Raw genomic sequence first — 20,544 nt, forward strand, 5'->3', positions numbered from 1 at the left:
CTCTGCATTTCCAGTACTGATCGGCTGCCAGTGTCCTGCGCACAGATATACTTCGAAATACTTCCACACATATGACATAGCGAACGATTACAATGTAGTCTGTGCACGCGGCCGCACTTCTGGAAAAATCGGCCTAAAGAAGACCAAAAACTGGCCGATTGCGTATTTTAAGCAAAAACCGGCCAGTTCCGATTTATGGCCGGTCAATCGGTGCATCCCTACTGGTTATTATTAAATGAATGTATATACAACTCAAGTAGCGCAAAACAGGTACAGAAAGTGCATTCTGACAAATTATTCAGTGTATGCAATTCACAATTTACATTGAGCATCTGGGGAAGCTAATTAAACTGAAATATGTTTTCTTTAACAAGTTTTTAGCTAGGGCTATATGATTAATCGAGTTTGTTAAAAAATCACGATTTGAGTGTGCACGATTTCTAAATCACTTTATAGCACAATTTTCCATGGCCCTGACTTTCCGCAGTATGCTGTCCGAAACAATCTGTATGCAACTCAACTAGCGCGAGAACAGAACAGACTGGGCATATGCTTACATAACTCCAGATTCACACACTCTGTCTGTGATGCACATTCAAAGAGCCCTCCCAGCCGGCACATGACCAACCTTCAACATTGAAATATGGCTGAAATATGGACAGTTGCTTTAATGTTGAAACAACGTTCAAAATGTGTAATGCTAAATTGTTGAAAAAGGTTTGAAAACTTAAATTATTTTTATACAATTATTTTAATAGAATTTTACAATATTTTAATCATGATACTTATTCTAAAATCGAAAGGTATATGCTAATATTATCATCATTAACAACAAAAAGAAATACATTTCGCTGTTTATCATGCTGAAATAATTCCTATTGGTTGTTTTACTTTATTACTTAGATCATGCTTGGTTAATCTTGTTCTCATCCAGGAAACTTGACAATGAAATGGTTCGCGGCTTTCTCCAATTTGAAAATATGAACGTTATTATAGTCTTTCTGGGAGTGATGTGGCTGGCGGTGAGGTGCTGCTTGTTTGTTACTGCTCTGTCGGTCCCAATTTATTTATATTTGCCTGTAAATTTTTTTAGGTGTTTCATATGTTTTTATTCTTATAATAGTCTTCTTATAGTCTAAGTGTTTTCTGAAACACATAATTGCAAATGTCAGTACAATTTCAATAAATTAATGAAAGGAATTTAAAAATAAATTAGTATCGTTTAAAGCAGTGGTTTTCAAAGTGTCAGGCCACCTCTAGTGGTTACGCAGGGGAAACACTAAATTAAATCTTAATTAGTGGTAACACATTTTAATTTAATCTTTGAATAAGTTTTTTTTACATTTAAGTACAGAACAGTTACTTTTGTCATTTTTGTTATAACACATTTTAATTTAAACTAAGTGTTTAATTTACCTGTATGTAAGCACAGTGCAGTGTTAATGTTAAAACTGTGTACAAACCCGATTCCAAAAAAATATGGTCACTGTACAAATTGTGAGCAAAAAAGAAATGGAATAATTTACAAATCTCATAAACTTATATTTTATTACCAATAGAATATAGATAACATATCAAATGTTGAAAGTGAGACATTTTGAAATGTCATGCCAAACATTGGCTCATTTTGGATTTCATGAGAGCTACACATTACAAAAAAGTTGGGACAGGTAGCAATAAGTTAAAGTTAAATGTACATAAGGAACAGCTGGAGGACCAATTTGCAACTTATTAGGTCAATTGGCAACATGATTGGGTATAAAAAGAGCCTCTCAGAGTGGAAGTGTTTCTCAGAAGTCAAGATGGGCAGAGGATCACCAATTCCCCCAATGCTGCTGCAAAAATAATGGATCAATATCAGAAAGGAGTTTCTCAGAGAAAAAAAATTGAAAAGAGTTTAAAGTTATCATCATCTACAGTGAATAATATCGTCCAAAGATTCCGAGAATCTGGAACAATCTCTGTGCGTAAGAGTCAAGGCTGGAAAACCATACTGGAGGCCCGTGATCTTCGGCCCTTAGATGGCACTGCATCACATACAGGAATGCTACTGTAAATGGTAATCACAACATGGGCTCAGGAATACTTCCAGAAAACATTTTCGGTGAACACAATCCACTGTGCCATTCGCCGCTGCCAGCTAAAACTCTATAGTTCAAAAAAGAAGCCATATCTAAACACGAGCCAGATAACGAACAAAAGAGTGATTCGTTCTTGAGTCAAGAACCGGTTGCATTGGTTTTCAGATCACCAGTAAGTCTTTCAGACAGTTTGATTCAATAAAATTGAAGAAGAAAACGGTTCACCGGTTGTTTTATGCTCAACGTAAAGGTGTCATTGGCGATGATTACCCTCGATTCAAGCCTTCGGTTTACCCGGGCTCATAAAATTAGCACAGAATCAATCACCAAAAGAATCAGTTCGGTTCAGACGCTCTGTGTGTCGGTTTGCTTCACGCTGAATCACACATGCGCAGTATCATCAGCTCCTCGGTTCTCGAATCTGACATGTCTGACAGAAACGATTTTTGCCTCGAGAACGAGTCAATGTTTTGTTCGTTATCTGGCTCGGCTCGGCGTTCAGCCACATTAAAAAAGTTAACAGCTTAAGTCATTCGCAGATTAATGCTTATTGGAGACGTGAGCCGTTTTTAAACTATTCAGTTCGATTTGGTGAACTGCTTCAAAAAGGTCTGTTTGCATCGAATGATTAGTTCGCGAAGAGAAGACAATGATGAATAAAGTCATTTTTATATATAAAATAGTTTTTGCTATTTTTGGACCAAAATGTATTTTCGATGCTTCAAAAAATTCTAACTGACCCTCTGATGTCACATGGACTACTTTTAAGATGTTTTTCTTACCTTTCTAGACATGGACAGTATACTGTAGACACAGTTTCAATGGAGGGACTGAGAGCTCTTAGACTAAATCTAAAATATCTTAAACTGTGTCCCGAAGATGAACGGAGGTCTTACGGGTTTGGAACAACATGAGGGCGAGTAATTAATGGCGTAATTTTAATTTTTCGGTGAACTAGCCCTTTAATACAGTGGTTTTCAACCTTTGGGCCATGGTATTGCAGGTGAGCCACCAATTTCTATTAAAAGAAATAATAATATTGTTCAGATGTAAAAATGTCATAAGATAATAACATAATTTCCTATATAATTAAATAAGAAAAAATAAATATTAAACTGTAACTATGCTTCCACTATTCGAGCTCGCTGATTGGTTTAAGAATAAACCGCCAATGTATTTTAGATATTTTTGCTGCATATGCTCCAGAACAACAGCAGCTGTGCCAAGCGGTGCCAGCCAGAGTTATTTTCTGTTCATTGAGAGTTAATTTAATAAAGACAGTTAACAATCTAGCTTCTGAGTAGATTAAGTTATTAACCCAACAATAGCGGGGTCTTAATATCAATTCCAACATTTTCCCCATTGTATTGTCACAGGTAGGAAAAGAGCATTTATTCCTCAAACACAATAGATCCATTATAGAAACTCAGTGAAAGTTTGATCATGGCACATTTGGCAACACAAACAGTAGAAATGTCTTGTGAAAAAACACACCAAAGTTGAGTGTATACACACTTCGAAGGCCACGGACTTCGAAGACCAGGTCTCCGAAATGCACAAAGGGCCCTTCGAAGTGCGTGAGATGCTCAGCCTTTGCTGGATTTCCTAATTCCGCCACCAGAGGTTCCCGATTACTGCTCTGTCGCATTGCAACAGTGTGAGAAGAGCGCTGACGAGAGGATAATCCAGAATTGCTCATTTTTGCTTTTATGTTTTACGTCATAATGGAGGAGAGTTATGTACCTCAGGCTTAGCCAAGACCGAGGCCAGGTAAGTTACACTGGTTTGCTCCATCCTTTGTTTGATTACAACTTTAAATGCAGGTTCTGGTTCAGAGCTTACATGAATATTATAATTATACATATGAAAAACTACAAAATACACACACTTGCACACACAGCAGTTCAAATGCTGACTGATATGTTAAGAAGGTGTGATTTTTATATAGTTTATTGTCTTGACCAAGGTGATATGTAGACAGGTTTGCAACTCATTTTTTTTTCAAGCGGTTAAGCATAAATAAAAATAAAATGAAAAATGAAAATAAAAGTTTCTGACAATAAATGTTGTTACATTAATCAGAGGTGGACTTTAAGGAAGTACATTAGTTAAGTTTACTCGTACAAATATAAAGTACTACGTTTTGTTTTTCTCACAGGACATCAGCACTACAAAAATATGGTCTTTTACAACATGATGCATTGTTGTAGATTAAACTACCAAACAGTATATTTACTAGGCAACTTTAAATTGAATAACATTGAACATATTTAGAAGTAAACTGCAACATACACAGTAGTGCAGAAGTAATATTAATGTAAAACCATCCTGACAAATTATTTGTCAGCATAAGACTGTACATACCTTTACTTTTACTCTCAATACCTTATGTATATTAGAGTATGCAAGATAATACTTTTACTTAAAGGATAGTTCAGCTAAAAATGACAATTCTGTGATCCTTTGCTCACCCTTAAGTTGTTCTAGGTTTGTTATTTTCATTTTTGGGTTTTTAAACATATGGTATTTGTAGTTACTAAAAATGGTTCAATATTTCTTCAAATTACGTTTTCATAGCGCTAAACAATTCCTCTTTTCCTTCTTTCCTCTAAATCAGACTGGACCCCTGTACTGCAAGGGTCTCTGAAGAGGTGCTGGCCATTCACCAAGAGACTCACCTCCTGAAGACCCCAGAACACATGGAGGCAGCACGTGGCTCAAACTGATGTTGTTTTCCTGATGTTAATACTAAACTATGCTGTAAATGATTGTAAAAAGTACTTTAAATTATCGAGCAATTTGTTTTAATGTGTAAAAAATATATTTACAGGATGAGAAAAACAAAACAAAAAGTTTTGTGAAAAAATTTACAAGCTGCATTAAACTTATTAACAACTAGTGTTGTCACGGTACCAAAATTTCAGTATTCAGTACCGATACCAGTGAAAATCCACGGTTCTCTGTACCAATTTCGGTACCAAAGGAAAAGACAAAAATATGCCAATTTAAAAATAATTTTTAAATTAAAACTTTTTATCACTAAAAATAAAAGCAATGCCATTCTTTATACTTATTTACAATTGTGTTTAAAGTTTTTCTTCAAGTTATATAATAATGAAAAACAGTAAACAAGTTTCCCCCAAATTTAATTTGTCTTTTAATTTATGAAATTTGAACACATTTTATTTTTGGTAAATAAAGGGGATTTACTATTAAAATTAAAACATGGAAGAAATATTTTGTGATTTATTTCTTAAAAAAAAAAAATTATGAATTTTTTCAACAGTAGTAGCAGTATCACATACATTTGACTAAATAATAGTAACATTTAGTAGCACAATGCCTTTATGTAAAAATGAACTTTTAATGAATGCATATTTGTCATTTTAACTGAACTTAAGACTGGTGGTGATGCTTAAGATTTTCATTGAGGGTTTCTGTAAAAAAAAAAAAAAAAGAGTAATAGATCATATTAATTATTATTAAAAGATAATACTACTACTAATTCTACTATCATACTAACAATATACAATGCACTATGAATTGATGAGCTGCTGGGTTCATGAATATTAATCACGTTGTATGCGTTTGGTCAAACTGATTTGCTAAAATCAAAACAGGGACGGTAATAGATAAATGCTCTTTCAGTCAGCAGCGAGTGTTTGAAATAACTTGATCCAATGTGGATTATAGAATCACCATACAAGGCAGAAATATTTATAAGCGATGAAAAAGATATGCACGCTAAACATGTTACCATAGTAAACATGGTAAAATATGACCGCTTGAAGAAATCAGACGTCAGTTTCTTATTCTTAATCGTGTTTTTATTAAGTAGCTTATATTATCTTTTGAATTTGAATATATAACAAAGCATGCAAACAAACTGCCGCTTTTATCATGTTTGTTTTGTGATCGCGCATGTTCCAGTGACTTATTTCTTAGTTTTCTGATAACTTCTCTTTGATGGTGAAATGATGAGGTTGCATGACGTTGTTCTGAGAGGCGTGTAAAGGGCGTGTTTTAGTGACATGCAGCGGTGCTTCAGGCTCCACTGTGGAAACCCTGTGCTATTCTGGCCTCGGTGCTACTGGCCCGGGGCTATGAGACCCGCCCGGCCCGCTTTAAGCCCTGGCTCGCACTGGCCCGACAGTGGAAATGCGGCTATTGACACAGAAGCGATTGACTGCACTCTCCCTGTTTTCAATTAAAGTTAAAGTACAGCCGCGAGAGCCCTCTCGCGGCAGTAGACGGTAATGTTTTCTCTTGGTTCTTGGTTGTAAATAAATGTGACTTATAGTCCAGTGCGACTTATGTTTTTTTTTCCTTGTCAGGACGTATTTTTGGACTGATGCGACTTATACTCAGGTGCGACTTATAGTCCGAAAAATATGGTAGTTGGACAAGTTAATAAATTACATTTGATTTGAGAAATCACCTTAATTATGTCTGGGAGGGGGAGGGGGGCATTTGCGTTATAGTGCCCAGGGGCACCACACTGTCTTAATACAGGCCAATTTATACTTCTGCGTCGGGTGCGCATAGTAGGTACGGCGTAGCATACGCATTGAGGTGTTTAACTACGCATTGCCAAATTTAAATACACACCACGACGACGCGGACTGCAAGATCTGTGATTGGTCGGCTTGGTAGGATCACGTTTCCTCCTACGCATTTCCAGAATGATCTTCTGCACTCTGGACCGCCCGCCATTATTAAATTCCAAAATTCAGTGAAGAGCCAACATGGAAATGGACCAAGTGACCGAGCGATTAATTGAAGAAGTGAGGAAATACAGCCATCTGTATGACTCCTCTTTGGGAGATTACAAAGACTGCCAGATGGCAGTGAATTCGTGGAGGGAGATTTCCTCCAACGTCGGTTTAGATGTAGTGGAGTGCATGAAGATGGAAGGACTCTCGAGACAAGTACGTTCGTCTCTGTAAAAAACTAGCCACAAGGAAAAAAATCCCAGCGTTTTATTTATTCCTATCTTGGCTGGCACCTCATGTCAAACATCGGCTTATAATGCACGTCCTTTTATGTACCTCTATTGTGTTTCGGTTAGCTAACTTAACTAGCAATGCTACCACATGGGGTATTGATTTTTTGCAAAAATAATATACCTGTGAGTCAAAAAGCATGTGTAATAGGTTGTAAATATATGTAATGGGTTGTATTTACATAATATAGTAGCTTGTAATTTTATTTGGCTTACAGAAATAAAAATGCAACAATTTAGCATTTGTAATGTATGAATATGCAGTTATTATATAGCTCTATCTATCTATGAATTAACAATGAATGCATCACCTTTATATATAACTTATACTATTTGCTATTTCTTTCATAATCACAGGATGGGACTGATACCAGCTCAAACTCCACTGGTTTATCGGATGTGAGACCTCCAGCCAACAGCAATAGCCGTGTTTCCACTATCAGCTAGGACCGGGCGTGCTAGTGCGTGCCAGGGCCAGTCGCGTTTCCACTGTCACTTCCGGGGCTTGATCGTGCCTCGCCGGGGCTTCCTCGGGGCCAACGGCCAGGTTTTTTGGCCCGACGAAAACCTTGGGCCAAAGCGGGCCAGCTGGGGCTAGAGGAGGGGTTATGAACAAAGGCGGAGTTTCTCCGTGTCTGGAGAGCATCAGCGCGGATCATTTCAGAAAGATAACAGCTTTAACACAAGCATTAAAGACATTTTAAAATCAGTTGAGCTCAAAACTCACTCTTAGTCAGCAGCAAGTGTTTGAAATAACTTGATCCGATGTGGGTTATAATCACTAAACAAGGCAGAAATATTTATAAGCGATGTAAAAGACTATGCACGCTAAACATTAACGTTACACAGTAAAGATGTTAAATATGACTGCTTGGAGAAATCAGACGTCAGCTTCTTATTCTCTATCAAAATTTTGTATTTATTAAGTAACATTTTATCTGTCGTCTCCTTTCAAAAGTTTAGCTTCACGTTGCATATCATCAAAATATAGCCTAGTAAGGATTTTTTTCGGGAGCTTTTATAAAAATAGCGAGACTGCATCATTTCAGAAAGATTACAGCTTTAACATCAGCATTAAACACTTTTTTAAATAAGTCGAGCTCAAAACTCTCTTTCAGTCAGCAGCGAGTGTTTGAAATAACTTAATCCAATGTGGATTATAATCACCATACAAGGCAGAAATATTTATAAGCCATGAAAAAGATATGCATGCTAAACACATTACCATAGTAAACATGGTAAAATATGAACTGCTTGAAGAAATCAGACGTCAGCTTCTTATTCTCTATCACAATCGTGTATTTATTAAGTAACTTATATTATCTGTCACAAACCTCGTCTCGAGAGTTTTTCTCACGTTGCCTATCATAAAAGAATATGGCCTAATAATGTTTTTTGTTCGGGAGCTTTTATAAAAATATAGATATTATCATTCATTTTAAATATGACGGCTACTGTGGCTAATAAACAGAAACAGACTTGACTGAATAAGCAGGCTATTTTCATAAGCGTTAAAAATAAATAAATAAATAAAATAGTAATAAGTGTATTTAGATTAATTTTGAGTCCTGATAAATTAAATCAATTCTACAGTTAAAACATCGATGCTTTTGAATTTGAATATATAACAAAGCATGCAAACAAACGGCCGCTTTTATTATGTTTGTTTTGTGATCGCGCATGTTCCAGTGACTTATTTCTTAGTTTTCTGATAACTTCTCTTTGTTGGTGAAATAATGAGGTTGCATGACGTTTTTCTGAGAGGCGTGTAAAGGGCGTGTTTTAGTGACGTGCAGCGGTGCTTCAAGCTCCTCTTTGGAAACCCTGCGCTATTCTGGCCTCGTGCTACTGGCCCGAGGCTATGAGCCCCGCCCGGCCCGCTTTAAGCCCTGGCTCGCACTGCCCCGACAGTGGAAATGCGGCTAATGATGACCAATTACCAAGTGGTAGCCCCCATCACCGGCCATCTCTTCCATCCCCCAGTCCAAGAATGGCACAAAAAAGGAATAGAAAAGAAAAAGATGACTGGGTCCAAGTGCAGGATGCTTGGTTGGAGGCTCAGTTGGAGGAATGGTGGGTGGAGCTTCGACAGAGACTGTGTCAAGGCAATGATGAGAGCGACCGGTTTGGACAAACTGTTGCAGATATGCTATGGATGGTGCCGGAGGACCACAGAGCGCAGGCAATGTTCGACGTGTCGAAGATACTTTTTGAGTGGCAGCAAAAAACAAAAACAATTGTGCCTACTTTGACAACGTTCAACCTTTTAAATTCTGCGCATATGGAAATGCACCGTATCTGCAGTTTGCACTTTTGCTTTTTTATTTTTTGTATATAGTTTGCACTTTTCCATCCATTCATATTTTATCTTGTTTTACTATTTGTGGAGGGTATAAAGTTTGCACATTTTTGTATATAGTATGCACTTTAGCTTTATTTATTGTCTGTTCACACCAATTCATGCAGGTTATATGGTAGTTTGCATCATTTGTGAAGTTTCTCTTTTGCATTTATTTTTGATAATAATTGTAGATCATTGCACTGTCATGCTCATACTTTTATATAGTTTGCACTTTTTATTAAAAAAAAAATACTGCTGTTTCCAAAAATGTGTGAAGGTTATTGCAAATAAACATTAACATATAGTTGCACATGTGTGTGTGTGTTTGCTCCTTTGCATCTATTTTTAATATACAATTCAAGACCATTGCACCTGTTTTTTACTATCTTTTAAATTAAACAATTGTGTATATAGTTTGAACCAATTATGTTGGTTTCTGCTGTATGCATATTTTATGGTTCAGGTTACAGTAAATTAAGATCTTACAGTTAATTTATTTGTATAGTTTGCATAGTACAATAGTTTTGTATAGTACAATTATAGACCATTGCACCTTTACATGATGTATTATCATATACATAGTTCGACCATTTGTATGTATAGTACAAGCTTAAAAAAAAAATCTTTCCCTGATTTTTGCAGATTGTATTGTGTAGGTTAATGTAAATAAAGGAACAATGACATGACTTTAAAACTGGGCTTTATTTAAATGGTTTCATGTCATTTATTGGTGCATTATATTTTACACCAATACAATTTACACAACAAGTTGACCAGACAGGACAAGCACAGAAAATTCACCCTCTTTCTGTCTCAACTGGTTCACGAGTCGCACGCACCATCTCCTCCGACGCCTTCTCTAGTTTCTGCCTTTTAGTTTTAGTAATTTAACAAAAATTAACAGTTTTTGGACCTCGATAAGCTCCAGCTCCAACATGATCCACTCTCTGTCAGTCACCATTGGTCGTAGAAGCCCGCGAGGATCAAGGAGTGTAAACACTCTGGAACCCGCTCGCGTCAACTAGCGTTTCAGCGGTGTAACTGCAGAGCAGAACAGACACGCAGAAGTATAACGGCTGTTTCACACATACTCCGGACTGCAAACGCGTCCTGTGTGAAAGCACAATGAGTCCATGCTGCTTCAGCACAACATACGTAACGCACTCGGACTGCAGAAGCACTGCAGATTATGGAAGGCCATGAGGGTCAAATACACGTGAATTTTAACACGTCAACAACACGTTAAATACGTGTATTTCACGAGTAAACAAATGCGTTAAATACGTGTTGTTTACGCGTGGAAAAATCAGCGCATATTTCACGTGTTAAATACATGTTAAATACACGTGAAGTACGCGTAAAAAATCAGTTTGAACGGGTCAATGTCATTGGCTGCTGAGGACTTGGGTCAAACCACTTCTGTGAGCTTAGAGGGGTGTACCATTCATAGACAGGCAACCATCATTTAACATGCTAACATGTATAAAGTTGATCAAAGTTACAATATTTTGTAATGAAACAGGACTTTTTGTTTAGCTCTTGACCTGCCGAAGTATACTATTTAAATACTGTTGCTTTCTGAGTGCCATACACAAAAATACCAACTCATAACTCCACGAATATAGCAAGGAGAGTCAAAAGTTATAGTCTGATTCTACTGTGACGATCCAAGGGGCTGTAGTATTTTATTTTGTCCAGCAGGTGTCTCGAGGTAACACTTTTTGTGTCTTTAGGTTAAGTGCTGTGATGCAGGTGTGGAAAATTGATTGTGATTAACCATGCTGCCTATAAGGTGCTGGCTTTCTTACCCCTCGGGAGGGAAGGAGATTGGGGCTTGGTCTCTGCTGGTCTTGCTGTTTGGTGGTCAGGCGGACTTTCTCACGCTCTCTAGTCCAACGCTTGATGTTGTGTTTTTGTATCTTTATATTTTTGATGTAGTTATGTCTGTTTTCTGATTAAAATACATATTTGTGCAAATTTGATTATGTTTTATGGACTCTCCATTCATGTTGCTACTCCTTGATCCAAGGGGTTGTAACACTACGTTCTGTCAAATGTTTAATAGAGCTCTCCAACTGATTCATGGGTTAAGGTATTATTTACATATGAAAGATCGTAATGGATTGTTTTGATTTTGGACTCATTTCAATCTTGAGAATCTGCTGTAAATAATGATATGCCATTTTTCACAATCGGAGCATGTTTCATGAAGTTATAAAGGTAAAACCTTGAGAATATTGCAGAATGTGCGCATTTGGAGTTTTGTTATATTTTGTTATAATTCGATGACGAATATCTTCAAATCTAAATGACAGATTATTGTATAATTGGGCTCATTTTAACCTAGAGAATTTTTAATTTTCCAATATTATTAAAATAACTAAATTACTAGTAACTACTTACTGCTCAACTCTGACTTTCAGTAAATAAAAATATATATATTTGCACATTCTCCTGCTGAGAAATAACTGATAAAAATGTAAGAAAAAATTTAGTGTTCAAGAGAAATTATTTATATCCGTCTTATTTGATATTCAATATCTCAGGACATATAAAAGGCAAGTTAAAGTATATCTGTTTCAAATGGTTTGGTGATCGTATAAGACTTAAGTTAGCATCAAGCATTAATGTTTGTGTGGGGGAAATAGTTACAATGGAGGTAAGCAATCAATTCAGGTTTAAGATACAAACCATTGAAATCAATATCTGTCTTTAGAAAACAATCATCTTAGAAATCAACAGCTTTTATTGTGCTTACATGTACAGCTATCACCAAGCAGGTGGCACTTATTGAAACCTCTTTTTGTTCAGCGATTATGCACTCATCAGACAACCAGTAATTAGGTACACAGGTGATGTTATAAGACATAAGCATTTAAGACTTTCAGGATTAGAATGAGAGCTTGTACTAGGGTCAGGACAACAGATGTATAAGAATATTATTATGTTTTGTGAACAATGTTCCGTATGTGTATCATGGCCTTATTTTAGTGACTTAAAATACATTTTTCACTAACCACAAATAAACTTTTTTCCAAAAACACAAACATGTAGGCTACATCCATGCAGCACAGCATATTATTGTTGCACAGATTGTGCCGATTACAGTGTTATCAGACTTAAGTTATTAATCTGCTTAATAACTAAAGAAAAAAAAATATATACACGCACGCACGCACACACACACACACACACACACACACACACGTCTACACAAAAATTCTCCAGGGCTCAAAAAAAAGCTTTGTAAGCCTAATGTACCACAAACATTCATTAATAATTTATGAAGAATAAACACCAACCTCCTTGTTCCTCATGTTTTATTTCTGTTTCCTCGTGTTTTATTTCGGTTTCCTCGTGTTTTATTGTGCTGGTTTCTGTTTCCTTGTGTTTTATTCTCCAGGTTTCTGGTTCCTCGTGTTTTATTTCTGTTTCCTCGTCTTTTATTGTGCTGGTTTCTATTTCCTCGTGTTTTATCCCCCAGGTTTCTGGTTCCTCGTGTTTTATTGTGCTGGTTTCTGGTTCCTCGTGTTTTATTTCTGTTTCCTCGTGTTTCATTTCTGTTTCCTCTTGTTTTATTCTCCAGGTTTCTGGTTCCTCGTGTTTTATTTCTGTTTCCTCTTGTTTTATTCTCCAGGTTTCTGGTTCCTCGTGTTTTATTTCTGTTTCCTCCTGTTTTATTGTGCTGGTTTCTGGTTCACTCGTGTTCTCTTCTCTCTCCTCTTTCACAAACTCCATCTTCACAGCAGCAGATCTCAGTTCAGATGATAAACTCCTCCAGATATTCTTGATCGCTTCAGAATATAACAGGTATTTACTAACTGATTCAAAATCTGTATTTTGTTCTCTTAGAAACTTGTCTAACCGTTTGTATTAAGGCAGCACACCGACATAACAACAACAGAGAGCGCGGTGAAACTGAACTTCTTCCTCTGAGGTTTAATGATGTTTGTCAAACAAACGTGTGTGTTTAGCGCCTCCCGCTGGACTGGAGCGAAGCGACGAGAGGAAGAAAGACCTGCACTGCGTCCGAAATCGCATACTGCGTACTGGGTACTACATTTGAGTTTCTCGCGAGATTCGGACGTACATATACTTAATTTGCGTTCTAATATGCCTTAAGGAAAAACAGTATGGGTGCGTCCGAAATCAAATACTGCGTACTACATTTTAATTTAGAACAGTACGTTCTATATAGTATGAATGTGGGTAGTATGAATGAAACTCGGACGTACTACATCCACCATGTTGGTGTCGTCACGTGACGTGCGCCTTCACAAAAGCGCGAAAATTTAAAGAGCCCACTCGACTGCGCAAACATCAGCAGTGTTTATTGTAAAGTTAGTTGTTACCGCTTTCATCTGCGTTTTAACGTTGATAGGATCAACAGCTCAGAGGAGGAATAGGTCAGCTGCTTGTAGATCGATCACGCCTTCGTCGACAGCTTATACAATGTTTATAAAATAGCGTAAGTATAATCACCTATTTAGCTTGAAAATTTTACCTTAGAATAATAAGAGATGTCTATAAACATCGTGACAGAGGTTGATTTAGATTAACGAAATTAAGTAGTTTATTGTTATTAATAATTAAAAATACACAGGACAGGGTCATTCTACAGAAACGTCCACATTTGGTATGGCAAGATCTCTTAAAATTGATTTCTTTTTCTAACATTTAAATTTAGACCACATTATTAGATTACCCTTTGAATTTATGAGTACACATAAATTACAGCTTAATGATTTTTTATTTTTTGTGTGCATGTATTTAAAGACCGCATACACCATTTTTTTGTCACTGGTGTTACCTTACTTCTTTAGCGATATTAAAGGTGTTTATGAAATTTTTTTTTTTTTTTTTCAGCACATGCAGTCAGAGGTACAGAAAATTAATGATGATCTAACTAATACGGTGATTATGTTTTATTTATTTTAATTAGGTTTGTTAAAAGTGTGACTGAATGATGTTAGTTCAATTGCACAACCATGTATTTGCTATAACAATGAAAATATTTGAAAAAAAGGTTTTAAACAAGCAATAATACAATCATTTAAAGCTTAACTCTTAAGTGCAGCAGAATTCAATGAATTTAAAATGATCATTATGCCACATATGACAGATTTTATTTAATGTGAAAGAAAAAAAAACAGTAACACCAGTGACACAACAAATCACCAGTGACATACATAACATATACAAATGACTCATTTCATAAGAACTGAAATCAGAGTTAGAAAAATATCATAGACAACATTTTAACTTAACATTTTAACTTCATTTCTTCACCATTTCATATCTTCGTTTCTAACCGATGATCTTGTCTTTCAGTTTCTCTATTTCCCTTTGTTTCCTTTGTGCATCTCTCCTACGTTGTCTCCTCCCTTGTTGTAGTTGTCTGTAAAGCAAAATATTTTCTTGAAAAAAAGGTCTCACTCATTTAACCCTAGCTTGAGTGTGTGTGAGAGATAGAGAGAGTGTGTGTGTGAGAGAGTGAGCGAGAGAGAGTGCTCTTGTTTCTGTATCATATCAGGACACAACTCTGTATAATGACATGGGTATGACACAGGTATCACAAGGAGAGGGTGACTTATGAGGACATAACCCTTCTCCCTATTTTTCAAAACACTTATAAATCATACAGAATGAGATTTTTTGATTAAGTAAAAATGCACAAAGTTTCCTGTGAGGGTTAGGGTTAGGTGTAGGGTTGGTGAAGGACCATAGAATATACAGTTTGTACAGAATAAAAACCATTACACCTATGGGATGAACACACTTTACACAAAAACAAACGTGTGTGTGAGAGAGAGTGAGTATGAGTGCGTGTGTGAGAGTGTGTGTGTGTGAGAGAGAGAGAGAGAGAGAGAGAGTGTGTTTGTGTGTGAGTGTGTGAGTGTGTATGTGGAGGTACTGAATGCTATGCATTTTTATATCTCTTTCACCATTTATTTCTGTATTTGTAACAGTTCAGTTTGTACCTTGAAATGCTGGGTGATCTATCTGGTGATGATATTGGGGGGGGGGGGGGGGGTCAATGCTCCTGCTCTGACTCTTTGCCTGCATCTTTGCTGACGGGCCCTCCATGCCTTTCGCTCATATCTCTTCTCCCTTTCACTCAAATTACTTACTCTCTTTCTTTTTTGTGTGTCAATGTCACGGACATAGCTCTGTTTCTTTTTCTGCAAATACTCTGCTCTGCGTTCAGGATCAGCATCCCTATGCTTTCTGTATAGTCGCTGTTTCTCAGCTGCGCTCAGTTTAGCCATACCCTCAATTTAGAAATACATGACCAAAGGAGGATTAACAATGACAAAGAAAAGTTAGAATCACTATTTCAGTGCTATTTAATGCAAAATAACTAAATGAATAGCTTTGAACAAAGTTAATCTATAAAAGGGAGTCACTGGTGTTACTGATCTTCACTGGGGTTACCCATAAGGAAGGTGACACCAGTGACAGTAACACCAGTGACAATTTTCATGAAAACTGCATTTTACAAAATGGCTGCTGCAAGGTATCAAACCACATGTTGTCAATCATGGTGTACTCACTAAATTAAGTAGTTTAATCCATTTGTATTCTAGTTTTTTACAATGCCCAAACAATAAAAGAGGTCATACCAGTGACTTCAACTAAAAGCTTCATATGAAATCATGGGATAAATGAGAAGATTTCTGATAATTGAAAAGAGACAGTGGACTTACCATGGGCTTCTCTTCATAGATCTCCAGAAAATTGGAAGAAGAAAGTCGAGTGATGTCATCAGCGTGATTATTATTTCAAAATAAGAGCTTTTTTGTTAAACGGTAACACCAGTGACACAACTCCAGGGGACCACTACTTTCATTATATATTTTATAATATTTATTTAGCATTTTGTTTTTTAATGTAATTTACATCATATATTTTATAGTTATGGGCACATGGTTGTATTTTAAATGGAAGAAAACACTGTTTTTGACCTCAAAATAAAGCATTCTCCCTCTGTACATGACTGTGGGGACGAGCACTTCTGTGGTGCTTGGAATTCTAATTAATTAATAAAAATCAAATATTGCCACATTAATGGCTCAAGAAAGTGTAATTGTTCAAATAACATATTGTTTCATTTTTAAATATAAAAAAATTGTAAACCTAAAGTGTTTTTCAAGTGTAATATTTCTGTAAAGGCTAGGGACAGAAAAATGGACATTTCCGTAGAATGACCCGACAAACAAGACACATGAAAAAATGAATAAACTTGAATTAATGCATACATATATATATATAGAGAGAGAGAGAGAGAGAGAGAGAGAGAGAGAGAAAGCAAAAGCGCAAGAAAGAGAAAAGAGAATAAATACAATAAATACATATGCTAAATAAATATTACAAATAGATACAATACACATAATATATACAAGATAAATAATATATACATAATATTTTAAAGAAAAAATGTAAATACACATTTACAGACTGTGAGCCCTATAACCTACTGCCACCTGAATGCTGCTGTGCCAGTCCTTCGACTATACTTCGAAGATGGATCTGACCATCTCCTCAGCCTCCGGCTTTCATGACAGTCCATCATGTCCATCATCGCTGCGTTGAAGTCAGACTCTGACCATGGCTGGGAAAAGGATATTGAGATGCTGGTGTTCCTGTACTGGCTGGCTCATGCAGCATCATATCGGGTTGTATCTCTTCACTTTGGGGAGAGAATTTATCAAAGCCCACCTTGAGAGCATTGAGAGTTACTAGATAGACGAGTAGTAGACGAGAGTATTCAGATTATACCACAGATTATAGATAAATAGATAGATAGACTAGATATATAGATAGATAGATAGATAGACAAATAGATAGAGAGATATCGACCAACAGTGACCCAAACGCACTCACTTCCCTACAGCACAAGCTTTCCAACCCAGTTTAAATGGGACAGCACCCACACAAGCACCTGCCAGACACGCGGCTACGTTTGCAAAAACATTTTTACCAGAGGAAGAGATAAACGCTTAGAAACGTCCATATAGCTAGCATGATACCTTCTATTTCTAGATGACAAAGACAAAGTTTACCAGTACTACGACACTATGACAAAGGTTACTGGTACTTATCTGAACTAACGTCATGATCACTGCCACTAGATATAAAGAAAACTTAGATTTTTTTCACTCTGTGATAATCAATGACAGTAAAAAAAATCTATATAATAATAATAATAATATATATATATATATATATATATATATATATATATATTAGGGGTGGTTAATCTGTATGATTTCCCGATTCGATTCGATTACGATTATTGAAGTCCCGATTCGATTACAGTCGATTTTCGATTATTAACGATTCTCGATTAACGATTATTGATTTTCCATTTCACAACAGTAAGTAGTAAACAAACTGTGTAAATCATTACTATTAAATGGTAGAAACAAACCGAATGCATGTAGTGGTTGGGATTTTCAGTTTACTACATGCAGCAGGCACTCTGATTCCATGTATGGGGCACATATATATTATTCATATGACACACAAACACAAGTAGACAAGACCTTTTTAGTTCAAAATCTATGCCCCGTGTCACATCGCCTCTGCTTCTGCTATGAGCAGCGCGGACAGATCTGCCTCGCGCACACACCGAGTGTGCACAGCTCGGACTACTCTCCACCTTACCTCCTAACTGTCCTATGAATACTTGGACCTTGTCTAACATACCCAGAGGCATTAGACAAAGTCTCCACTACAATACTGTCACCGTGATTGCGGAGAGGTGCGGTCAGAAGACAAATATACATGTCTAGCGCGGAAAAAATCTCCCGCCTCGTCCCCGCAACAATAAAACGCCTGCTAATTTCGCGATGAACACTCCGACCCCTGCAAACATTGTTCACACCTTGACATTTGGCAAAGGACCATTTACATTGGGCAAAGGATTCGCCGTTTGTGCTAGGTGTACTTTCACTTTCAATATCTCGTCATCTTCTGAATACAGATATTACCCTTCAGAATCAGTGTCCACGAATAGAAGTCCCAACACTTCATTGCGGGTTTATTGAAGCTTTATTGATGCCATTAGATAATAATAAAAATAATAATGATAATAATAATAATCTAATGCCAATACTCGCTAATGTTGACAATATTGGTCAGATAAAATGGCTAATGTTGACAATATTGGTCAGATAAAATGGCTCACTCTCACACAAAGCTCCGCTTTTTTTCGCACTGATTCAATGCGCTCTCGAAGATTTTGTTAAGGAGCATTACGTTTTTTTGAGTCAGAGATGAAGTATTACATGTCTGCTATCTGGTGCAGGGGAGATCGCTCCTGTTTTTTCCATTGTACACACCTGTTCTGGCTGCTTGCTAACTGGAACTGGGCGCGTTCGTGACGTTCAATTCTCGGTATAATTTTTTTTACAAAATAAAATAATGGGAAAAAAAATCGATTTTTGAAAATTTTATAATCGATTCATACTCGTCCATAACATACTCGCGATTAATCGATAGTTGATTTTTTTCACCACCCCTAATATATATATATATATATATATATATATATTGTCACGGGGTGAAGAACCACTCGACAAGAGATACGTGAAATCAAAAGCCCCGGAGGGTGGGTTTATTGAAAAGTGAAGGGTGCCTGGTGAAGTGTCCTGATCTGCTTTCCGCTGGTTGGTGCTCCCCGTGTGCTCTCCGTGCTCCTCTGTGCCAATCAAGGGGAAAGTGGGTGTCCAGACGTGCTCCAAAGGGTGTGGGCTGTCGGTCACTCGCTGCTTTCTGTGGGGATAGGAGAGAGGGGTTAGTCCAGCTTTGCGTTCTGTTTGAGAACCTCTTCTCAGTGCAACATGTGCTGCTTTTCAATGTGCTGGCTGATGGGGAGCAGCTGTGACCGAGCAGCTGTGACCGATCAGCCGGTGACGAGGGCGTGCAGGTGTTTTGGTTTGGTTTCCAGGGCGACGCTGATTCCTCTGGGAGTGCTCGTCACATCCCCCCCCCCTAAGCGTCGTTCTGGTCCTGCGAAGACATGTAGAAAGTAGGGGTGAGATTAGGGGAGGGTGGGGAATGACCCCTGACAGACCTGCATAAGCTGTCCAGATCCGGGAGAGGCCATCGGCGTTCGCGTTGGCGGCCCCAGCTCGATGGCGGACTTCGAAGTGGAAGTCCTGGAGCGCTAGGAACCAGCGAGTCACCCTGGCGTTGGTGTCCTTGGCGCGGGCCATCCACTGTAGGGGCGCGTGGTCGGTTACCAGGGTGAACTTGCGGCCCAGGAGGTAGTACCGGAGCTCCAGGACTGCCCACCTGATGGCCAGGGCTTCCTTCTCCACAGCGGCGTATTTCCTCTCGGCGGGGGACAGCTTCCTGCTGATGTAGATGATCGGATGCTCCTCACCTTCCTGAATTTGGGAGAGGACCGCTCCTAGTCCTGTGTCGGAAGCATCCGTCTGCAGCAGGAAGGGGCAGCTAAAGTCAGGGGCGCGGAGTACCGGCGAGGACGTGAGTGCTGCTTTCACCTGGGAGAAGGCTTCTTCCGCCGACGGGGTCCAGCATACTTTCTCCGGCTGCCCCTTCCTGGTCAGGTCTGTCAGGGGGGCGGCTAAAGAGGAGAAGTTGGGGATAAAACAACGATAATAACCCGCCAACCCCAAGAAGGCTCGTACCTGGGTCTTTGTCTCCGGTCTTGGTGCGGCGTGGATGGCCTCAACTTTCTTGTCTTGCGGCCGGATGAGTCCTCGGCCGACTTGATAGCCCAGGTACTTGGCCTCAGAGAGGGCTAGGTGGCATTTTCGGGGGTTGGCGGTAAGTCCAGCTCGCCGGAGCTCCGAGAGCACCCTCCGCAGACGATCCAGATGTTCGTCCCACGCCTCGGAGTGGACCACGACGTCATCCAGGTAGGCGGCCGCGTAAGCTTGGTGAGGCCGCAGGAGGATGTCCATCATCCGCTGGAACGTCGCGGGGGCCCCATGTAGGCCGAAGGGAAGGGTCCGGTACTGCCAGTGGCCACTGGGGGTGGAGAAGGCGGTTTTCGGCTTGGCGGCCTCGGAGAGCGGTACCTGCCAATAGCCCTTGGTTAGGTCTAGGGTGCTGATATACCGGGCCCTTCCTAGCCGGTCCAGCAGTTC

The 20,544-nt window shown here is 38.3% G+C and overlaps 1 protein-coding gene across 1 annotated transcript in view; it reads right to left on the reverse strand.

Annotated features, from left to right (window-relative positions):
• LOC113047426 (zinc finger protein 271-like) overlaps nucleotides 1-12,782 on the reverse strand; it is a 102,589-nt gene extending 89,807 nt beyond the window's left edge. Inside the window, exon 1 of the mRNA XM_026208771.1 lies at nucleotides 12,727-12,782. The gene's annotated coding sequence lies outside the window, so the exon portion shown is untranslated. The remainder of the gene's footprint in view (nucleotides 1-12,726) is intronic.
• Between the last annotated feature and the right edge of the window lie 7,762 nt (nucleotides 12,783-20,544).

This window comes from Carassius auratus, chromosome 28, assembly GCF_003368295.1.
Source record: "Carassius auratus strain Wakin chromosome 28, ASM336829v1, whole genome shotgun sequence".
Taxonomy (NCBI): Eukaryota; Metazoa; Chordata; class Actinopteri; order Cypriniformes; family Cyprinidae; genus Carassius; species Carassius auratus.